General features: G+C 51.8%; 1 non-coding gene across 1 annotated transcript; it reads right to left on the minus strand.

Annotated features, from left to right (window-relative positions):
* Window positions 1-18811: 18811 nt before the first annotated feature.
* TRNAA-UGC lies at window positions 18812-18883 on the minus strand. Its single transcript has one exon. It is a non-coding gene; the product is annotated as a tRNA-Ala (tRNA).
* Between the last annotated feature and the right edge of the window lie 1063 nt (window positions 18884-19946).

The raw sequence follows: 19946 nt of genomic DNA on the forward strand, positions 1-19946 counted from the left end.
GTTCACTGTTCGCAAACATGTATCTGTTCAAGGAAATCATTTACTGTTTCCCATCACACAGCTTCTGCTCTTTTCCGGACTGCCCCGGCATCCCTCTCGCAGAGGCTGGCTCAGATTAGGCGGCGAAAGAAAAAGACTCGGGAAGAGATGTTCGCGGAACTGATGGCCTGCTCCAGAGCCGAGGCGGCAGAGCAGAGACAGTGGAGGGAGAGCCTATGTCAACAAAATCGCACACACATCGAACGGGAGGATAGGTGGCGGCAGGAAGACCATCAGGCGACTCAAACGCTGCTTGGGCTAATGAGGGAGCAAACGGACACGCTCCGGTGCCTTGTCGATGTGCTGCAGGACCGCAGGCAGGAGGAGAGAGCCCCCCTGCACTGTATCTGCAACCACCCTCCAACGCCAAGAAGTCCTGTCCCCCCCTCACCGAAAATTACAAGACGGAGGGGCGGTAGGGGCCGTGAGAACTGTCACTGCACCACAGCTGAGCGCTAATGTTCCACACACCTCTGACGCTATAACTGTTTAGAAGCGCTTCCCTTACAGGATCACCCAGTCCCAAATCCAAGTTTCATCACCCCACTATGTAGTAGATTAATAAAAGCTGTTTGCTGTTGTTCACTCTTTCCGTCACGTCTTTCGTGTCAGAAGACTGTGTATGTGGGGGGGGGGGGGCAGGGGATTTATAATTGCACGGGATAGCCTACATTAGCAGGGTACAGACTATCGGGGGCAGGATCAACTGCAGGTCACACACAGACTGCATTCAGTAGTCACCAGGGTCCCTCTGTGTGGTGTATGCTGCCCCGGGTCATTCTGTGATGTGTACGCTTGTCCACGGTCCTAGCGCCTGCCACCCCCTAATGTTAAGGCATGCTGCCCTTACCATGCACTTCCACCGTAGGCGCGATCCTCTCCGCTGCCCTGAGCCCCAACAAGAGCCCTCATCCACGGACAGATACTCACCCTTCCCCCACACCCCTCACCCCTTCCTACGCCCAAACCCACAGCCCAGAGCCTGCATCCAAATCCCTATGCAAAGACGGCACCACTCGCCCCTTCCTGCAAACCCACCCCTACATGCACAACCACTTGAAACCGTCCCCCACCCCAGAGACCTATGTAGGAGCAGGAGGCTGTCCGTCCTGTATTGTACAAGCGGTCTGTACATCATTTCACACCGTACCCAGCACAGTATGCGTCCATGTTTCAAACCCTGAACAGAAATGCAAAGTAAAGGAAAGATTTATTTTAAAAAACTGTTCCATTTAATTTATTTTAAAACGTGCTTTGGAAGTGGGTGAAACTTGGAGAACGGGATATGTAACCGCAGATTTCACTCAACACATAGAGACACAGGCCCAGGATCAGCTTCTCTTAAAATCAAGTGTAGAGTCATCGGTTACCCTGCTCTCCGAGGAAACTTGCTTTCAAAGCCTCCCGGATACACAGCGCTTCCCGCTGAGATAGTTTTTCGGCACGGGTGTCTGGCTGAGCGTAAACAGCAGCCAGGCGATTTGCCTCAACCTCCCATCCGGCCAAAAAGGTCTCGCCCTTGCTCTCACAGACATTGTGGAGCACACAGCAAGCAGCAATAACTACGGGGATATTCTTTTCGCTGATGTCCGAGCGAGTCAGTAAGCTCCGCCACCTCCCCTTGAGACGTCCGAAAGCACACTCCACCACCATTCTGCACTTGCTCAGCCGGTAGTTAAAGAGTTCCTTCTCACTGTCCAAGGCGCCTGTATAGGGCTTCATGAGCCAGGGCATTAGCGGGTAGGCTGGGTCCCCGAGGATCACTGTAGGCATCTGCACATCCCCAACCGTTATTTTGTGGTCCGGGAAGAAAGTTCCTGCCTGGAGGCGTCTAAACAGACGAGAGTTCCTGAACACACGCGCGTCATGAACCTTGCCCGCCCACCCGACGAAGATGTTGGTAAAACGTCCCCTATGGTCCACCAGTGCTTGCAGCACCATTGAAAAGTAGCCCTTTCGGTTAATGTACTCGCTGGCCTGGTGGGCTGGTGCCAGGATAGGGATGTGAGTCCCATCTATAGCCCCACCGCAGTTTGGGAATCCCATCGCGGCGAAGCCATCTATGATGTCCTGGACGTTTCCGAGAGTCACTACCTTTGAGAGCAGTTGCTCAACGATTGCGTGGGCTACTTGCATCACAGCAACCCCCACGGTAGATTTGCCCACGCCAAAGTGGTTCGCTACTGACCGGTAGCTGTCTGGCGTGGCAAGTTTCCAGAGGGCTATGGCCACTCGCTTCTGCACAGTCAGGGCTGCTCGCATCCGTGTGTCCTGGCGCTTCAGGGCAGGGGCCAGCAAGTCACAGAGTTCAAGGAAAGTGCCCTTACGCATCCTGAAGTTTCGCAGCCACTGTGATTCATCCCAGACCTGCAGCACTATGCGGTCCCACCAGTCCGTGCTGGTTTCCCGGGCCCAGAATCGCCGTTCCACACCATGAACTTGACCCATTGCCACCATGATCTCCACTGCGCGGCGTACCCTGCTTTGTGAGAGGTCTGCGCCACTCTGTGACTTCCTGTCCTCACCGCGCTGCCGGAGCCTCCTCGCCCGATTTCTCAGCAGCTGACTGTGGAAGAGGTGGACGATAAGGTGCGAGGAGTTGACAACGGCCATAAGTGCAGCGATGATCGCAGCGGGCTCCATGCTCGCAGTGCTGTGGCGTACGCGCTGTAACTGACAAGAGAAGGGCGCGAACAGATTTCCCGCCGGCGCTTTCAGGGAGAGAGGGCGGGAGTGACGGTTCAATAATGACAGTTACCCAAAACCACCCTCGGCACATTTTTTCCCCCAGCAGGCATTGGGGGCTCTACCCAGCATTCCAATGGGCAGCGGGGAGTGCGGGAACTGTGGGATAGCTTCCCACAGTGCACCGCTTCAAAAGTCGACGCTGGCCCCGTGAATGTGGACTCAGAAATTCGAATTAGTGTATTTAGTATGGATACACAAATTCGACTTCATAAGGTCGAATCCACAAATTCGACTTCATAAGGTCGAATCCACAAATTCGAACTAAGTTGATTCGAAATAGTCTTGTAGTGTAGACAAGGCCTAAGAAAAGAGCCTCAGGCTGAGCTGATTCAAAATCAGTCGTGTGGTCGTTTTCCACAACAGCTTCAAGAGGTCCCTGTGATGGAATGTAAATGTCTTCTTCACACCTTCCCCCTGCAGGAGAATGGCTGTTTGACCAGCTGTTTGCCTGGCTGTCTCTGAGGAACTGCTCTGTGGGTGTTCCCCAGAATTGTAACTTTTTCAGTAATCTCATACTGTAAAATCTCATAACTTTACATACAGTGTTACTACACGTTTTAACAGGAGGATAATATTCAGTAGATTATGCGTTTTCAAATGATACCTCACAAGCCATACTGCGTACAAAATTGATCATAATTTTCTAGAAGAGTGAACACAGGGGTATAGACTGACACAGTGTCTGTGTGTGTGTTCCTAGCAGATATGTGGGTATTTCAATGCATAGTGTTCGGCATCTTCAAGGCCCTGGGGAACTGGTCCTGGGAATTCACTGGTTTACCAAGTGTGACACTGGATGGAATTGTGAGACACTTTGGTATTAATAATAAAATAATAATATAATCTGATAAAATTGCAATGAATCGTGCTTGATATGCCATGTAAGGTGTCAGTAAAAATGTTATGATTTGGCAAGTATGATAATATTTCTATGTTTGTATCATCTTTGTATTGTGAGTTATAGATATGTAGGGTATATCTGTATTTCCAGACTTGTGCAGTGTTTCTGGGTGACACCCCCAGACATATTGGCATCAACACTGCCTAGCCTGTTTGATGGCCCATTGACGATCATCAGCTGTACAATGAGCCCATGGAAAGGACCAAGGGGATACACCTATTGAGTCAGCAAGACATGCCGGGGTATCCCTGTGTAATGAGAACTCCAAGGCTTTTCCATGCCATGTGCTGTGAATCTTGTGTTTGGAACACAGGAAGTACAGGCCACATGGCAAAAGGAATATAAAGGGCAGCTGCATCATCTCCATTTTGTCTTCAATCCCCCTTCCTACCTCTGGAGCAACTTCTCTACAAACTGAAGCCTTGAACAAAGGACTGAATGACCCATCCAAACTGTGGATGTGTTCCAGACAGACTTTCAAGCCAGCAACTCACCAATACTGCTAAGAACCTGATATATCCATTTTGGAATGTATCTGACTGCTTTCCCATTTAACTTCTTTCTGTCTTTCTTTCATTTAAACCTTTAGTTTAGATGTTAAAGGATTGGCTGGAAGGATGGAATTTTGGGTAATATCCAAACCTATACTGACCTGGTGATGTGGTTGACCCTTTGGGGTCAGAGGAACACTTTGTTTATGTGAGCAGAGTTTTTAAATAACCTCTCACTGTACTGGACCTAGCTGCTGATTAGGAGTCAGAGAACAGGGATGCAATAAAGGGGGCCGTGTGATTTCTTTTTTCAGCTTCTCGATTACCCGCGTGGGTGATCAGAAGCACAGTTGGTGACTGGTCGGTGAGTTTAACTTCAGTGTTAACCAGCAGTTTTGGGAGCATCTGCTCTCCCTTTTTCAGCCTGCCCTGATCTTGGCATTTTCAGTGAGAACTGCCCCTGGCCCACCAGGTCACACTAAGCACTGAAGTTAAATGAATAGAATGTTTTTTTTATGACCAAGTCTTATGAAATCAACTGAACTCCTTTGTTTTCTTTCATCTGAGCAGGGTTTCTAGTTTTCCAGCGTGATGTGATCTCCCAGCTGGAACAAGGGGAAGAGCCATGGGTCCCAGACCTCCAGGGTTCAGAGGAAAGAGAGATCCTGAGAACTCCCTGCACAGGTGAGGAAACATTAAACCACCTCAGAATCTGTAAGTGCCTGAAGGAAACATCTGGGATGCGCAACAAAGCCCTTGGGGAGGTCTCTCAGTTCATTATTGTCCCTAGCAGGAGTCGTGTCCTCAGGGTAAATATAGTTCATGGCTTCCTGTAGATCCTAGCAGACGCCAGGCAGTAGCTTCCTCCCTTCCCCCTGCGTATTTGGATGGGATATGAATTCATCCCCCTCCTCTCTCCTATTTGGGGGAAGAGTTTGGGGGAGTTCAGCTCCTGATTTTTATTTGACCTGTCTTCAGCACTTGTTTTCATTTGGTCTTCCCCTTTCCATCCCTGTCTGAGGTTTCTGTCTCTGTCACAGCTGGTGATGCAATAGCATGTGAGAAAGAGGAGCAGAATTCTCAGCCTGAAAATGTTGAGCCAGTGGGTAAAAACAGAGCATTATCGCAAAGATCGAAAAGGAATGTGTCCAGGAGTCATGAGCAGGGAAAATCCTGGGAGATTCAGCACAGACCAAAAACAGATCAAGGAAACCAGCCAGGGAAGAAAGTGGATAAATTTATTTCTTCTTGGGGAACTCAGAAGATCCTCATGGAAACCACAACACAGCAGGATATCCTCAGGCGAAAGAGAAAAAATACATGCACTGAGTGTGGAAAAACCTTCTCTCACAGCTCGGCCCTTTCTCAACATCAGAGAATCCACACAGGGGACAGGCCCTATGAATGCACTGAGTGCGGGAAAAGCTTCAATCGCAGTTCGCACCTTATTAGGCATCAAACAATCCACGGAGGAGAGAGCCCCTAGGAATGCCGTGAGTGTGGAAAATGCTTCACTAGCAGCTCAAACCTTAGATGTAATTTACCCTGGTTCCTCAGCTGTTGCTACAGCTCTACTACCCATCAGTCCAAAGACTGAGAGAAATGGAGAGTTCCAACCATTGTCCTTTTAGTATCTTATTGTTCCTCTCTCTGTTTTTTGTGCTGGCCTTTCTATTCTATCACTTTCTGCCTTTGTTTAGTTGGTAACAGTTGGTTTCCATCACTCACGTTTGTTTGTTTAAATCTCTATCCGTTGTGAAATAAATTTTTTGCTTGTTCGATAACTGTACTCAAGTGCTGTGTGAGATACAGTAGCAATGGTCCACAGTAAAACTGGTAACCTGGGATACTTGGGCAAGAGAGGATCTGGGATTTCACCAGGTATCTGGTGATCCGGGCTGGACCCCAGAGGGGGACACATTGAAGGAACTCAAGGGTTAAGGTGTCTGCTGTAGCTCAGAGGAGGGTCCTTGAGTTCCAGCAGGCTGGTGAGTTTGGTCACTAACATCCAGCTGCCAAATGCAAAACTCCCTCTTCCTTGTGGCAGGTGGCAACAAGGAGACTCACAGTCCTCAGCACCCTGAGAAGGGTCACAATGTGTCTCTGTGTTGATCCACCTGTCAAATCCACACAGGGAAAGCTCCCAATAGCACAAAACTCTGCCCTATGAAATCATGGAACATGTGCTCTGTGCTCTGTGAAAGCATGTAAAGAACCCAAGCACTGGAGGACAGGGTTTGGGTCCAGAGCGACCTAGACAAATTGGAGGATTGGGCCCAAAGAAATCTGAGGAGGTTCAACAAGGAGAAGTGCAGAGTCCTGCACTTAGGACGGAAGAATCCTATGCACTGCCACAGACTGAGGACTGACTGAGTGAGGGGGGTTTGATAGCAGCCTTCAACTACCTGAAAGAGCAGCAGTGTGGGCTTTCTCCTGGCCACTTTTGCTGGGCTGGGCAGGCAGCCTGGAGGCCTTTCTAGAAGAGAACTGGGAACGGAGTTAGAAAAACCAATGTGAAAACCAGAACCTCAGGTTTAGACTCATTTATTTATAATATTAAATCTTCAATTCTAGTGTCACAGTCAATACAATTGCTTCAGCCTGATAGTTGCCCAAAGGGAAACTTAACGTCTCTCCAAGGGGAGTGGAGAGAAAACACTTTTCAGAGTCCAAGAGAGACAAGGCGGGTGAGGGTAAGAGCTTGCAGAGGACCAACCTCTGTGGGTGAAAGAGACAAGCTGTGGAGCTAACCCAGCACCCTTCTTCAGTTCTGTGTAGCCTGGAAGGTCGTCTCCTCCATAACCAGCAGTTAGAACATAAGAACAGCCACACTGAGTCAGACCAGTTCATCTAGCCCACTCTCCCGAAAGTGGCCAATGCCCGGCGCCCCAGAGGACCCCTGGGACCAACATGGATACACCACCACCACAAACAAGGTTAAAAGTCAATGCACGTGGGAGAAGCATCTTGTGTTTCCATGGGCGGTAGGTTTGTAGAAATTTTGGTGGTGCCCAGAACCTGCCCAAACTCTGCCCCCCACCTGCCCAAGGTTCTGGGAGGGAGTTTGGGGTGTGGCTGGGGATGAGAGGTTTGGGGTGTGGGAGGGGGCTCAGGGCTATAGCGGAGGGTTGGGGTGTGGGGTGATGGCTGTGTGGTGGGGCTGGGGATGAGGGGTTCATGATGCAGGAGGGGGCTCAGGGTTGGGGCATACGGTTAGGGTGCAGGGGGATGAGGGCTCTGGCTGGGGCTGGGAATGATGGGTTTTGGGTGTGGGAGAGGCTCAGTGCTAGAGCAGAGGGTAGGGGTGTGGGGGGTGAGGGCTCTGTCTGAGGCTGGGGGGTTTGGGGTGTTGGAGAGGCTCAGGGCTGGGGCAGAGGGTTAGGGTGCAGGGGGATGAGGGCTGTGTCTGGGATGGGGATAAGGTGTTTGGGGTGTGGGAGGGCTCAGGACTAGGGCAGAGGGTTGGGGTGCAGGGGTGTGTGAGGGCTCTATCTGGGGCTGGAGATGAGGGGTTTGTGGTGTTGGAGGGGGCTCAGGGCTGGGACAGAAGGTTGGGGTGTGCGGGGGGATGAGGACTCTGGCTGGAACTGGGGATGGGAGGTTTGGGGTGTGGGAGGAGCTCAGGGCTGGGGCAGAGGGTTGGGGTGTGGGGGGGGAATGAAGGCTCTGGCTGGAACTGGGGATGGGAGGTTTGGGGTGTGGGAGGGGCTCAGGGCTCGGGCAGAGGGTTGAGGATGTGGTGGGGGGGTGAAAGCTCTGGGGGTGTGGGCTCTGGGGTGGGGCAGGGCTGGGGATGAGTTTGGGGTGCAGGCAGGCTGCTCCGGGACAAGGGCCAGAAAGGAGGACTCCCCCCAGCCCTTTCCCTGCTGGCAGCAGCAAGCTCTGGGGGAGGAACCCCTCATTCCCCCCCCCCAGCAGCACCCTCACTCCCACCACTGTCACTGCAGGTGCTCCTAGGTCCCTTCTCAGGTCCAGGAATCTCCCTCGCCTCCCCCATGATGGGTGCCGGGGGGTGCTGCATGCACCTCCTCCCCTGCTGTTGCCCCTGACTGTAGCCTCACTGGGGGTGGGGGATGGGGCTGTCTCCTTGCCCAGCATGGGGCAGGAGTGGTGACTGCGGGGGGGGGGCTGTGATGGTGGAGGGTCCCGCTGGAAAAGGGAAGGGTCTGAGGTGGAAGGGCAGGCTCAGAGTCAGTCTGCCCTGGCAGTGAGTTGGGAAGGGGGGGCACTAGGACCCTGTGGCAGCAGTTGCTGCAGGGAGGCAGCATGGAGCTGCATGGAAGAGGCAGGGACGCTCTGCTCCCTCCGGGGCCCAGGGACATGCATGGGGCCAGCAAGGGGGTCCGGGGGACACTCGGGGGAAGCACGGGGGGGTGGCAGGTGGGGCTGGACAGGAGACCGGCCCCAAACTTTGGTGGAGCTGGGCCCCAGGACTCTGAATATTGCTGGTGCCCGGGCACCACGTGGGTATATAACTCGTCGCCCATGTGCGTTTCATTCCTTATGTCCTAGTCCCATCATGTGGCCATTTCCTTTTCTTCCTTTCTGTTAAAAGCTTTGGTGTTTTGCACAGAAACATTATTTCCCCAGGAGAGACCCAGGAGTGGGGGCTGCATTCCTGTGCCAAACAGTCACTGGAAGGGGGCAGACAAAGGCCTTTAGGACGAGGCATCCGTCACTGTCAAAAGATCATCTCCCTCCTGCAGGTCACTGGCAGCCTGAATTTGTTCCTTATCCTCCCAGAGTCTCCTAGGGGCGGGGCAGGTGTGGGGCCAGCTCCCAGTGAGATCTGTTTTCACCTTTGCCCCCTTTCAGTCACTCTGGGATCCTAACTCTGCTCCCAGCTGTCAGGCAGCTTCCAGCCCATCCACCCTGCTTGCTACCGCCATGGTCATATGTCACCCCATTGCCAGCACACAGAGCCTGCAGGAGAGCTACTCCTGCCAGATGTATTGGTGGGATAGTGGTGTGCGTAGGTGTTTTCCAAGCAATTCATCTGGGTTTGATTCCCAACCAATGCAATAATGAATTTTCTCTTCTGTTGTTTCCTCATCTGGAAGTGGTTTAATTTCAGTCCCATTGTGTTACAATCACATTATCTATAGAATGAGACAATAAATGTGTCGAAGTCCAGCAGGTCATACAGGATGGAGGCACACAAGGGGCTGGAATGTGTCATCTGAGAAAGACAAAACCCTTGGAAACCTGCATCTCCCAGCCCCTGGCCTTGTGTGTTATGATTCCAGCTCCGTGAGCTGTTTGTAGGATGTTCCGGCATGATGGGGAAATGAAGTTTTGAGTCAGTTTTTGCTCCTGCAGGTTCCTTTGCTGTTACAATTATAATGACATGAACAAAAGGGAGGCACAATAAACATAACCCCCAAATTGCAATACAGGTGGGGAAAGAGACGATCACGGTTAAGCCAAACACGTCAAAATAAAAATTAATACTAAAAAAGGGGAGAGGGAAGAGATCAGGTATGTGGAGATCCCCTTGATATTTGAACACACGTTAGGATCTAAGTTCAGACTTGACAGTGGAAAACCCGCAACTGCCTGTCTCTCTGAACACCTGTGATGAGCAAGATGGAGTTGGGACACCTGTTCTGCTTCAATCATTTATTGTCTCTCCTTCTTCTCCCCCCAATTCCTCATCTCCAATGTCTCTGCCTTTCTCCTGTTGCTCCCTCTCCCCTGCCCTTTCCAGGAACTCACACTCTACAGCATTTAGGACAAGCCAGAGCTCCCATGTTCTGCACATGAGCCTGTGTCAGAGGATGTGTGACCCCGGTCAGAGCCAGTCACCAGATCAATATGACCCTTTATGGGCGACTTCTCTGCCTGCTCTGCAATTTACATCTCCCCTCTCCCCCCCTCCCCCGCCCCGCAAACAGGGTGGGGTACAGCTCTGACTGAGAGGCCTAACAGGAGAAATTTCAGCCCAAAGACAAATTTGTGTGAAATGTTGAGAAATGAAGAGCCCCCCAAATCCCCTGAACTCTAGTGTCACCCCCATGGCACCAGCACAGGGAACCCAGTGAGATGGGGTTACAGAATACAAGGGGGGAGGCAGCAGGGAGAGAGGTGACAGGGAATCTCTCTTTTTCTTTCTCTCGTCACTTTCTGTTCTTCTCTTTCCTTCCAGGAACTGCAGTCACAGCAGGGAGGGGTTTGTCTCCGTGTCTGTCACGGAGGTGGTGGAAGTGACGGATTCTGTGACTTCCTGCAACCTCCGTGACTTCTGCAGTGGCCACAGTGGCTGACTCCAGGGCCACTCAATCAACTGGCTCCAGGACCGCCCAAGCAGCGGCCAATGCGGCTGGCCTGGGGACCACTTGACCATTGGTCCCAAGGGCAGCAGGAGCAGCCACAGCCTGGTGGCCTCTGGCAGCACTTCTGGGGTGGCCAGAGCAGCAGCTGGCCCCCTGGGGCTCCCCCCTGCCCTAGCAGCAGCTGGAGTGGCAGCGACTGTCAGGGCTTCTCCCCTAGTAGCTGGTGCTCATTATTCATCAAATAAATCAAAACACTTCCCCCTGCAAATGGATTTAGCCTGGGACCCTCAGAGTCAGCAGCTGTTACGCCCCCACTGAGCTCTCTGGTCAGGTGTCCTAGTGCTGGGAGCCTCCGATGTAGATCCTAAAATAGCATTTTTGCACCAGGGGCAGCTGAAATTTTGGACCAGACATTGTAGCTCCACTGTTATTTTACTGAATTCCTTCAAAACAGCAAGTGTAGAAAGTGTCCTAAGTGCCAGGCTCTCTGCCATGGAAACAGCTGCCCCTGCTCTGCAGGAGTCTGTGCGTTCCACCCAGCAACGTACACACCTGCTCCGCACTGAAGGGGGGTCAGACAGTGACGGTAACGCAAATCTTCAGACTATTAACCCAGGTCCCTTTCTTTAACCCAGGACATGCCAGTCACCTGTTAGCCATGGTGTTATCTTCACCTTCAAATACCTCTCAGGACATTGAACAGAGGAAGTGAACCCCCCTCCCCCAAATGGCTCCCTGTTGAGGCGTTGTACCGAACCTGCCCCTGGAGACTGTCTGGTTTTATACTCTTAGAGCTTTTTCTCTTCAAACCCCTTATCCCAATCTCTGGGCCAACTTCCGCATTTCAGAGTTTAGAATTTACTCTCATCACCCTCCTATGGCACTTTCCATGTGAATTGGGCAAAGGAAGTGGGGGAAGCTCCGTGGCTAATGAAAACCAATGCTCTGTGTGAGGCCTGAACTCACACCCACAGCTGTATTTCCCCCTGCATGAGCCACTATAGGTGCTTCTTAGGCCTGGTCTACACTAGGACTTTAATTCGAATTTAGCAGCGTTAATTCGAACTAACCGCTCAACCGTCCACACCAGGAAGCCATTTAATTCGAACTAGAGGGCTCTTTAGTTCGAATTTGGTACTCCACCCCGGCAGGTGGAGTAACGCTAAATTCGACATGGCTAGTTCGAATTAGGCTAGGTGTGGATGGAAATCGAACTTAGTAGCTCCGGGAGCTATCCCACACTGCACCACTCTGTTGACGCTCTGGACAGCAGCCCGAGCTTGGATTCTCTGCCCAGCCACACAGGAAATGACCCGCGAAAATTTGAATTCATTTTCCTGTCTGGGCGGTTTGAATCTGACGTTCTGGTTGCACATCGGGGCGAGCTCCGCAGCACCGGCAGCAATGCAGAGCTCTCCAGCAGAGGAGTTCATGTAATCTCTGAATAGAAAGAGGGACCCGGCATAGACTGACCGGGAACTCTTGGATCTGATCGGTGTGTGGGGCGAGTAGTCTGTGCTTTCGGAGCTGCGCTCCAACGAACGGAATGCAAAGACCTACGAGAAGGTCTCCAAAGCCATGATCCAGACAGAGGATACAGCCGTCATGCAACGCATCGCCGCGTGAAAATCAAGGACCCCAGACAAGGCTACCAAAAAATCAAAGCGGCCAACGGACGCTACGGAGCCTGCCACCACTGCCCCACCAGTGACCATGGACTCTGATGATGGGACAGTGTTGACGGCCAGTTCCTCGACGATGTTCACGGACGGGGAAGATGAGGAAGGGTTTGTGGAGGACGAGGCAGGCGATAGCGCTTACAACGCTGGTTTCCCCGACAGCCAGGATCTATTCATCACTGTCACGGAGATCCCCTACCAACCCTCCCCGGCCAGGAACCCGGATCCTGAATCAGGGGTAGGAGCAGTCGGTAAGTGCTTTAACCATGTTAACTTTTATTCTTAATATAACAGGAATCTGAAGTGTGTGAAAAGGAGGTCTCTGTATATATGGTGATAGAACAGAAATCCTCCTGGGAGAACTCCACGAAGCTCTCCTGCCGTTAATCGATAAGCCTCCGCAGGAGGTTCCTGGGGAGAGCTGCCTTATTGGGTGCTCCGTGATAGCACACTTTTCCGCGCGAGGCTTTCATGCGGTATTCAGGGAGCACTGCCTCCCAGAGCACGGCTGCATAGGTCCGTGGTTCGTGCTAGATTTCACGCCGCATGCGCTCTCTATCTCCTTCAGTGCCCGTCCTCACGGTGATCTCGCTCGGAGACTCCTGCATCTAAGTAGGGGAAGAAATGTTACGTTACGCCTGGTCCAAAGTATTTTTAATAAATAAACGGACAGACGGCATAGCACGGACTCAGCACGCAGCTGCGTGACGAGCGTAACGGAAAGCCAAAGAATCAAATGGACGCTCATGGAGGGAGGGGGGAACGAGGACGCAAGATATCCCACAGTTCCTGCTGTCTCCGAAAAGCATTTGCATTCTTGGCTGATCTCCAAATGCTTCTAGGGTCAAACACAGTGTCCGCGGTGGGTCGGAGCATAGCTCGGCAATTTACGCACCCCCCCGACCCCCAGAAGTTAAAGGGAAAACAATCCTCTGTTGACTCTTTTACATGTCACCGTATCTGTACTGAATGCTGCAGATAGACGCGCTGCTGCAGCACTCAACAACAACATCCTTCCTCCCACCCCGCCATGGGTGGCTGATGGTACAATAGGACTGCTACCCGTCCTCATCATCAGCCTATTGGCACATGGGGCAGTGCAAAAGGACTGGTAACCATACCAACTTGCTTGGGACAGGTCGATCAAGGTCGCCTGGTCCTAATTTTTCATGGTAGATGGTGCAGTATGGCTGGTAACCGTCCTCATCATTGCAACAGGGGGCTGAGCTCCATCAGCCCCCACCCTTCATTGTAAAGAAAAGATTCAATTGCCCCTGGACTAGCAGAGGGATGATTGGCTCCCTCCTCCACACCCCTTAATGTCATCTCTGGACTATCATTGCAGCTGGAGGCTTCCTTCCACTCATTTCTCACAAACGACTACCTGTGTCTTATTCATGCATTCTATATTACTTCATCACACAAGTGGGGGGACAATGGTATTGGAACCCAGGAAGGCTGGGGGAAGAACGGAATGAACAGCTGGGGTTGTTTCAGGAGCACACCCTGTGAATAGCATTCAGCTCAAAATTTATGCATGATTGGCCAGAGAACAGCTGTGCTCTCTGGTTCTATGATACAGTGGTTCTCTAGTACAGTTGCCCATATTCTAGGCAGGACTGATTCTATTTTTAGATACCCAAAAAGGAGGGATTGACTCGGGGAGTCATTCCCAAATTTTGCTTTTGCGCCCCTGGCTGATCGGCCAGGGGCACTTATGACAGCACCAAATGGCGCAGTGCAAAAGGACAGGTAACCATGACCATCTTATTACCGTCTTCTTACCAGTTCATGGTATGGTAGACGGTGCAGTATGCCTGGTAACCATCGCTGCTGTCATGCAAAAGCAAAAGCATGCTGCTGTGTAGCGCTGCTGGTCCGCCTCTGTCAGTGGCATCTAGTACACATACGGTGACATACACAAAAGGCAAAATAGGGTCCATTGTTGCCACACTATGGCGTGTGCCAGGGCATTTCATGGAAAACGTGCTCGAAATGATTGTCTGCCATTGCTTTCCCGGAGGAAGGAATGACTGGCGACATTTACCCAGAATCCACCGCGCAAATGATTTGTGCAACAGCAGGCACAGGGGTCTCAACAAAAAATTCACAGAGACAGCCTAGACTCAGTTAATTGTTCGCAAAAAAGTATCATTGCAAGGAATTCACTAACTGTTTCCCATCTCACAGCTTCCACTGTCTCCAGACCTTCCACAGCATCCCCCTCGCAGAGGCTGGCGAAGATTAGGCGGCGAAAGAAAAAGACAAGGGACACGATTTTCGATGAATGTGTGGGCTGCTACCTAGCCGAGGCGGACCAGCAGAGGCAGTGGAGGGAGAAAGTCTCTCTGTACCAGCGCTCACACAGCGAATGGGAGGAGAGGTGGCATGAGGAACACAAGCAGGTGACTCAAGCAATGCTTGTACTAGTGAGGGAGCAAACGGACACGCTCCGGCGACTTGTGTATGTTCTGCAGGACCGCTGCAGGACAGAGCCCCCGGCAGTATCTCTGCAACCGCCCTCCCCCGCCACAAAGTCACATACCCCCCTCACCCTAAATAACCAGGAGGATGCCCGCCCTGGGCCGTGAATACTGTCACTGCACCCCAGCAGAGTGCTCAAGTAACCAAAAGCTCTCATACCCTACGTTTGCATAAGTCCTTCCCTTCCGGACTCAAACAAGTCCCAATCCCAGTCCCATCCCATAACTGTGTACTTAAGTAATAAAAATACTTTGCTGTTAAGTACTGTTTCCGTCATGTTTTTTCACTGAAGACTGTGTTTGAATGGGGTGCGTGGGGAAGTGCGTTGCTAATTGCATAGGACAGGCACCTTTCCCAGGGTACAGACACGGGGGCCGGATCAGCAGCGGGTCACACACACAGTGCAGTCAGTAGGCACCGTGGTCGGTATGGGAGGTGGTTTCCAGGTTCTGTGTGGGCGGTGGGGATGTGACTTTTTAGCGGGGGAGGGCGGTTACAGATCTTATACAGCGGTCCTTGTCCTGGACCGCTGAGTCACGCAGCAGAGGAATCTGTATCCGTCCTCCTCCAGCACAAGGCCACATAGCCCCCCGCACACAGAATCCCAAAAAGGAGGGATGGCAGGCTCCGTTGAAACAAGCAGTCCGGCAATGCGGACCGCTGTAGGAGCAGGAGCCTGTCATTCCTTGAGTTTAGAGGCGGTCTTTACATCAGCGCACACCCTACCCACCACAGTCTGCGTTCCAGTTTCAACCCTTTAACGAAAAGTCATGAATAAAGAAACCTCTCCTCAGTAACAGTGTGACATGTATTTTATTTTTACACGTGTCTTGGAAGTGGGGGAAACGGGGAGAACGGGGTATTTAACCGAAGAGGAGAGTCAACAGTAACTGGGTAAAGAAACAGGGGCAGGTTCAGCTTCTCTGTAAAGAAACTGAACAGTCACAGGTCACGCTGCTCGCTGCTCGCTGGTATTTGAAGAGTTCCTTGTCGCTGTCCCAGGCGCCTGTATAGGGCTTCATGAGCAAGTGCATTAGCGGGCAGGCTGGGTCACCGAGGATCACTATAGGCAAATGCACATCCACAACAGTTATTTCGTGGTACGGGAAGAAACTACCTTCCAGCAGGCGTCTGAGCAGCCCACAGTTCCTGAGAACACACGCATCAGGAACCTTGCCCGGCCATCCGACGTTCATGTTGGTAAAACGTCCCCTATGGTCCCCCAGTGCTTGCAGAACCATTGAAAAGTAGCCCAATTTCTCAGCAGCTGAATGTGGAAGAGGTGGACGATAAAGTGCGAGGAGGAGAAAACGGCGAGGATTGCAGCGGGCTCCATGCTTGCAGTGCTGTGGCATCCACGCTGTCACTGACCAGAAAAGTGCACGAACAGATTGCCCGCAGGCGCTTTCAGGGAGGGAGGGAGGGAGGGCGTGATTGACGGTTCAATGACAACAGTTACCCAAAACCACCCTCGACACATTTTTTCCCCCAGCAGGCATTGGGGGCTCTACCCAGCATTCCAATGGGCAGCGGGGACTGCGGGAACTGTGGGATAGCTTCCCACAGTGCACCGCTTCCAAAGTCGACGCTGGCCCCGTGAATGTGGACTCAGAAATTCGAATTAGTGTATTTAGTATGGATACACAAATTCGACTTCATAAGGTCGAATCCACAAATTCGAACTAAGTTGATTCGAAATAGTCTTGTAGTGTAGACAAGGCCTAACATTGCAGTTCTCCTCAAATACTTGCTGAATAATTACTGTCACTGTTGTTGATCTGGAGCTCATTACAGAGCTCTTTACTCAGGTCATTCAATGTCTGAAATTCAAGATCTGATGGTTAGTTTGTAAAAACAGCAAAGAGTCCTGTGGCACTTTATAGACTAGCAGATGTTTTGGAGCATGAGCTTTCGTGTGAAAAGTCATTACGACCTTGTGAAATGCAGTTTTGTTTTTGTTCTAGTAATGAAGACAAATAAGATAGCGAATAGGCTTATGTATAAACAAATGCAAATGTTTATCTTCAATGTCTCCAAGATTACTAACCATTGTCTGTTACAAAGGTATAAATGATTGTTATGAATTGCTTACTAATTGAGAGAGATCCGTCCGGGACAAGGGGCAACCCAGTTCCTATGACACTCTCTCCCTCTTGTGTTCACTAGAGAAATTAATAAAGTATTTGATTTTGCTGTACCCAAACAAAAAGCGAGAACTTAGTTTTTCTTCGACAGGAAGAAAATCTCCTCTATTCTGGCTTTGCCCCATTAGACGACTCCTGCCCATCTTCTCCCCCTCCCCCAGTCTCTTTCCTTCCCCACTGGGGCCATGCAGAGAGGAGCCCCAGTCAGTCTCTGTCACAGAGTCTGTATCCCATAAAGGGAGGGAGGGGTCTCTCTAAAACACTGATAATGGGGAGGGGAGTGGTGTGCGTGGTTAGGGGGAGACAGGATAGAGAACTAACAGTGGGGCACAGAGAGATTCCCCCACATTGGGGAGATCCCCTGCTGCCCCCCATCAGCCAGCTGTGAGAAGAACAACTGTGGGGGTGGGGGGTCTCCACATGCTGCCCCCGCCCCAACTGCCAACTTTGCCAACTGTGGCAATGGGAGCTGCGGGGGTGGAGTCTGCGGGCAGCAGTGCGCAGAGACGCCCCTGGCCCTCCAGCTTAGGGGCTGCGGGTTGCTTTCGGGAGATGCCCGAGGTAAATTCTGCACCCCTCACCCTCTCCTGCAACCCCAACCCCCTGCCCCAGCCCAGACCCCACACCTGCACCCAAACTCCCTCCAAGAGCCTGCCCCCCACACTGCCTCCTTCACCACAACCCCCTGACTGAGCCCACACCCTGCACCCAAACTCTCCCAGAGCCCAACCCCTCTCCCTCCCACAACCAAACTCCTTCCCAGAGCCTTAGGCAGGTGTGTGGGGCAGGACTTGGTCCCATTCTGGGCACCACCAAAAATTATACAAACCTGCCACTCCTGTCCAGCCCAATCTTCTGCTGATGCACCTCAGCCCACACCCGTGCAGGGTTTGAAGCTTTTGTTGCTTAAATTCCAGGACACGGAGGGATTTCAGCTCCCCTTTGCCCAGAGGGAACCTTCACCCCACTCCTAACCAGGTTCTTGTCCATGGGATCACTGTAGGGGGGCTGGGTCCCTCGGTGTCTTTTCTCTCTCTAGGACAGGCCAGGGTGCAATAACTGGGGGCATCTGAGCACCGAGGACCTTCTGTGGGGCTGCCATTCCCCTTCCCCTTCTGTGGTCCCATCTGCCATTGACTCCAGCCTTTTTTCTATCCATCGTCAGCACCATCCCAAGCCAGCAGCACTCGCCTCAAAAAGACAGAGTCCAGTGGCACCTTACAGACTAACAGACGTATTGGAGCACAAGCTTCCGTGGGTGAATCCCACTTCATCAGATGAATGTAGTGGAAATTTGCAGGGGCAGGTATAAGTATGCAGGCAAGAACCAGTCTAGAGATAACGAGGTTAGTTCAATCAGGGAGGATGAGACCCTCTTCTAGCAGTTGAGATGTGATCACCAAGGGAGGAGAAACTGCTTTTGTAGTTGGCTAGCCAGTCACAGAATTCCCACTCCATTCATCTGATGAAGTGGGGATTCACCCACGAAAGCTCATGCTCCAATACGTCTGTTAGTCTAGAAGGTGCCACAGGACTCTGTCGCCTTTTACAGATCCAGACTAACACGGCTTCCCCTCTGATGCTTGCATCCGAAGAAGTGGGTATTCACCCACGAAAGCTCATGCTGCAAAACGTCTGTTAGTCTATAAGGTGCCACAGGATTCTTTGCTGCTTCTACAGAACCAGACTAACACGGCTACCCCTCTGATATCTGATACTCAAAAAGACAGTGTCCCCTGCTGGGAGTAAATCACTGACCTCTCTCCTCCCTGAGCACTGACTGCCCCTCTGTTTCCTTGCCTCTCAGGCTGTGCAGATGGGACTTTTCCCTCCAGTGCTGGAGGATTCGCCCTTCTCATCTACCCTTGTGCCAAGCAGCACAGTGGGTGGGAATCTTAAACGTACCGAGGTGACTTAGGAGCAGAACCCCCCCAGACCTTCCATGCAATTGTCACTTGCCCTTCACTAAGCAGGACTGAAACTGGTGCAGGGAGACTGGTGGACCACATCCCCTCTGGGCATGAGCAAAGCAGCAGGATGAAAAAAATGATCATGGAGATGTTGGGGATTGAACCCAGGGCCTCATACATGCAAAGCATGTGCTCAACTACTGAGCTACATCCCCTAGCAGGTTGTGTTTGCTATGGGTTACACTCAGAGCCCTCCTGTTTCCAGTGCATCCAGTGACCTATAAGCTTCACGAGAAGCCCATTCCCCTCTCTGAGGACCAATCCTGCTCTCCTGGAGGTGACTTGTTCATAGGGGTCATTTTTCAGCAGGGCCAGATTCTATGTGTGGGGCAGAGAGAGTGGGTGCCCTGGTCTCAGGGTGCAGAGATACACTCAGCCATCTCCCCTGCATTGGGTTGGGGGTGCGGCAATCCCCTGCTGCAAGGTCATGGTGGGGGATGCTGTGAGCAGCTCAACACCTCACCCTGGTGGCAGAAGTGGTGTGTGGAGCTCCAGGTGTTTCTAGGATCTGCTATTTCCACCTGCCTGTAAACTCCAGCTTTCCCCAGCACATTCACTGCGGTGCAATTGGGTCACTGTTTCCATGGCTGAACAGCAAAGAATGGCTCCCAGTTTCCCTTCTATCGGCAGCAGGATTAGCCTGTGTCGGTGGTTAATGAGGTGGATCTAGTTGTAGATTGTTATTTGTTCCCCACCTTGACAATTCACACAGTCCCTTTCCCAGGCAGATTCCCAGCACCTCAGTGATCCTGGTAGCAGGGTTGGGTCCTGAGATTTTCAGGGTTCTTTTCCCCTCCACCTGGAGTGAACTCAGCTTTTTCCTCATCCCAGACAATCCATGAAATAACAACAGGGGCATAAAGAAAGAGGGGAGGGAACATCTCACGGCCAGGGCTGGATGTGCCCAGAGCCCCCTGCTTGTCCATTGTTTCCATGGAATTTGGCCTCCTGCTTTGCACAAGGGACAGAGAAAGATCTTGCTGTTCCTGTGTCGGCAAAGAAAATTGTGCTTCTGTATGAAAGAGAGGCGGGAAATGGCCCCATGATGGATTAAGGATTAAGAGCAAAGGACAATGATGGGAAGGCTCACAATTGACTCAGTAGTTGCATACAAAGGTGCAGGTTTGGCAGTTACACTGGGAAATTCAGACTCAGGTTGGCCACCCCCTAGGTGTAGAAGTGACAACATTTAAACTTGAAAGAGGGGCCAATTTCCCC

The sequence above is a fragment of the Mauremys mutica genome, unplaced genomic scaffold (assembly GCF_020497125.1).
Source record: "Mauremys mutica isolate MM-2020 ecotype Southern unplaced genomic scaffold, ASM2049712v1 Super-Scaffold_100054, whole genome shotgun sequence".
Lineage (NCBI taxonomy): Eukaryota > Metazoa > Chordata > Testudines > Geoemydidae > Mauremys > Mauremys mutica.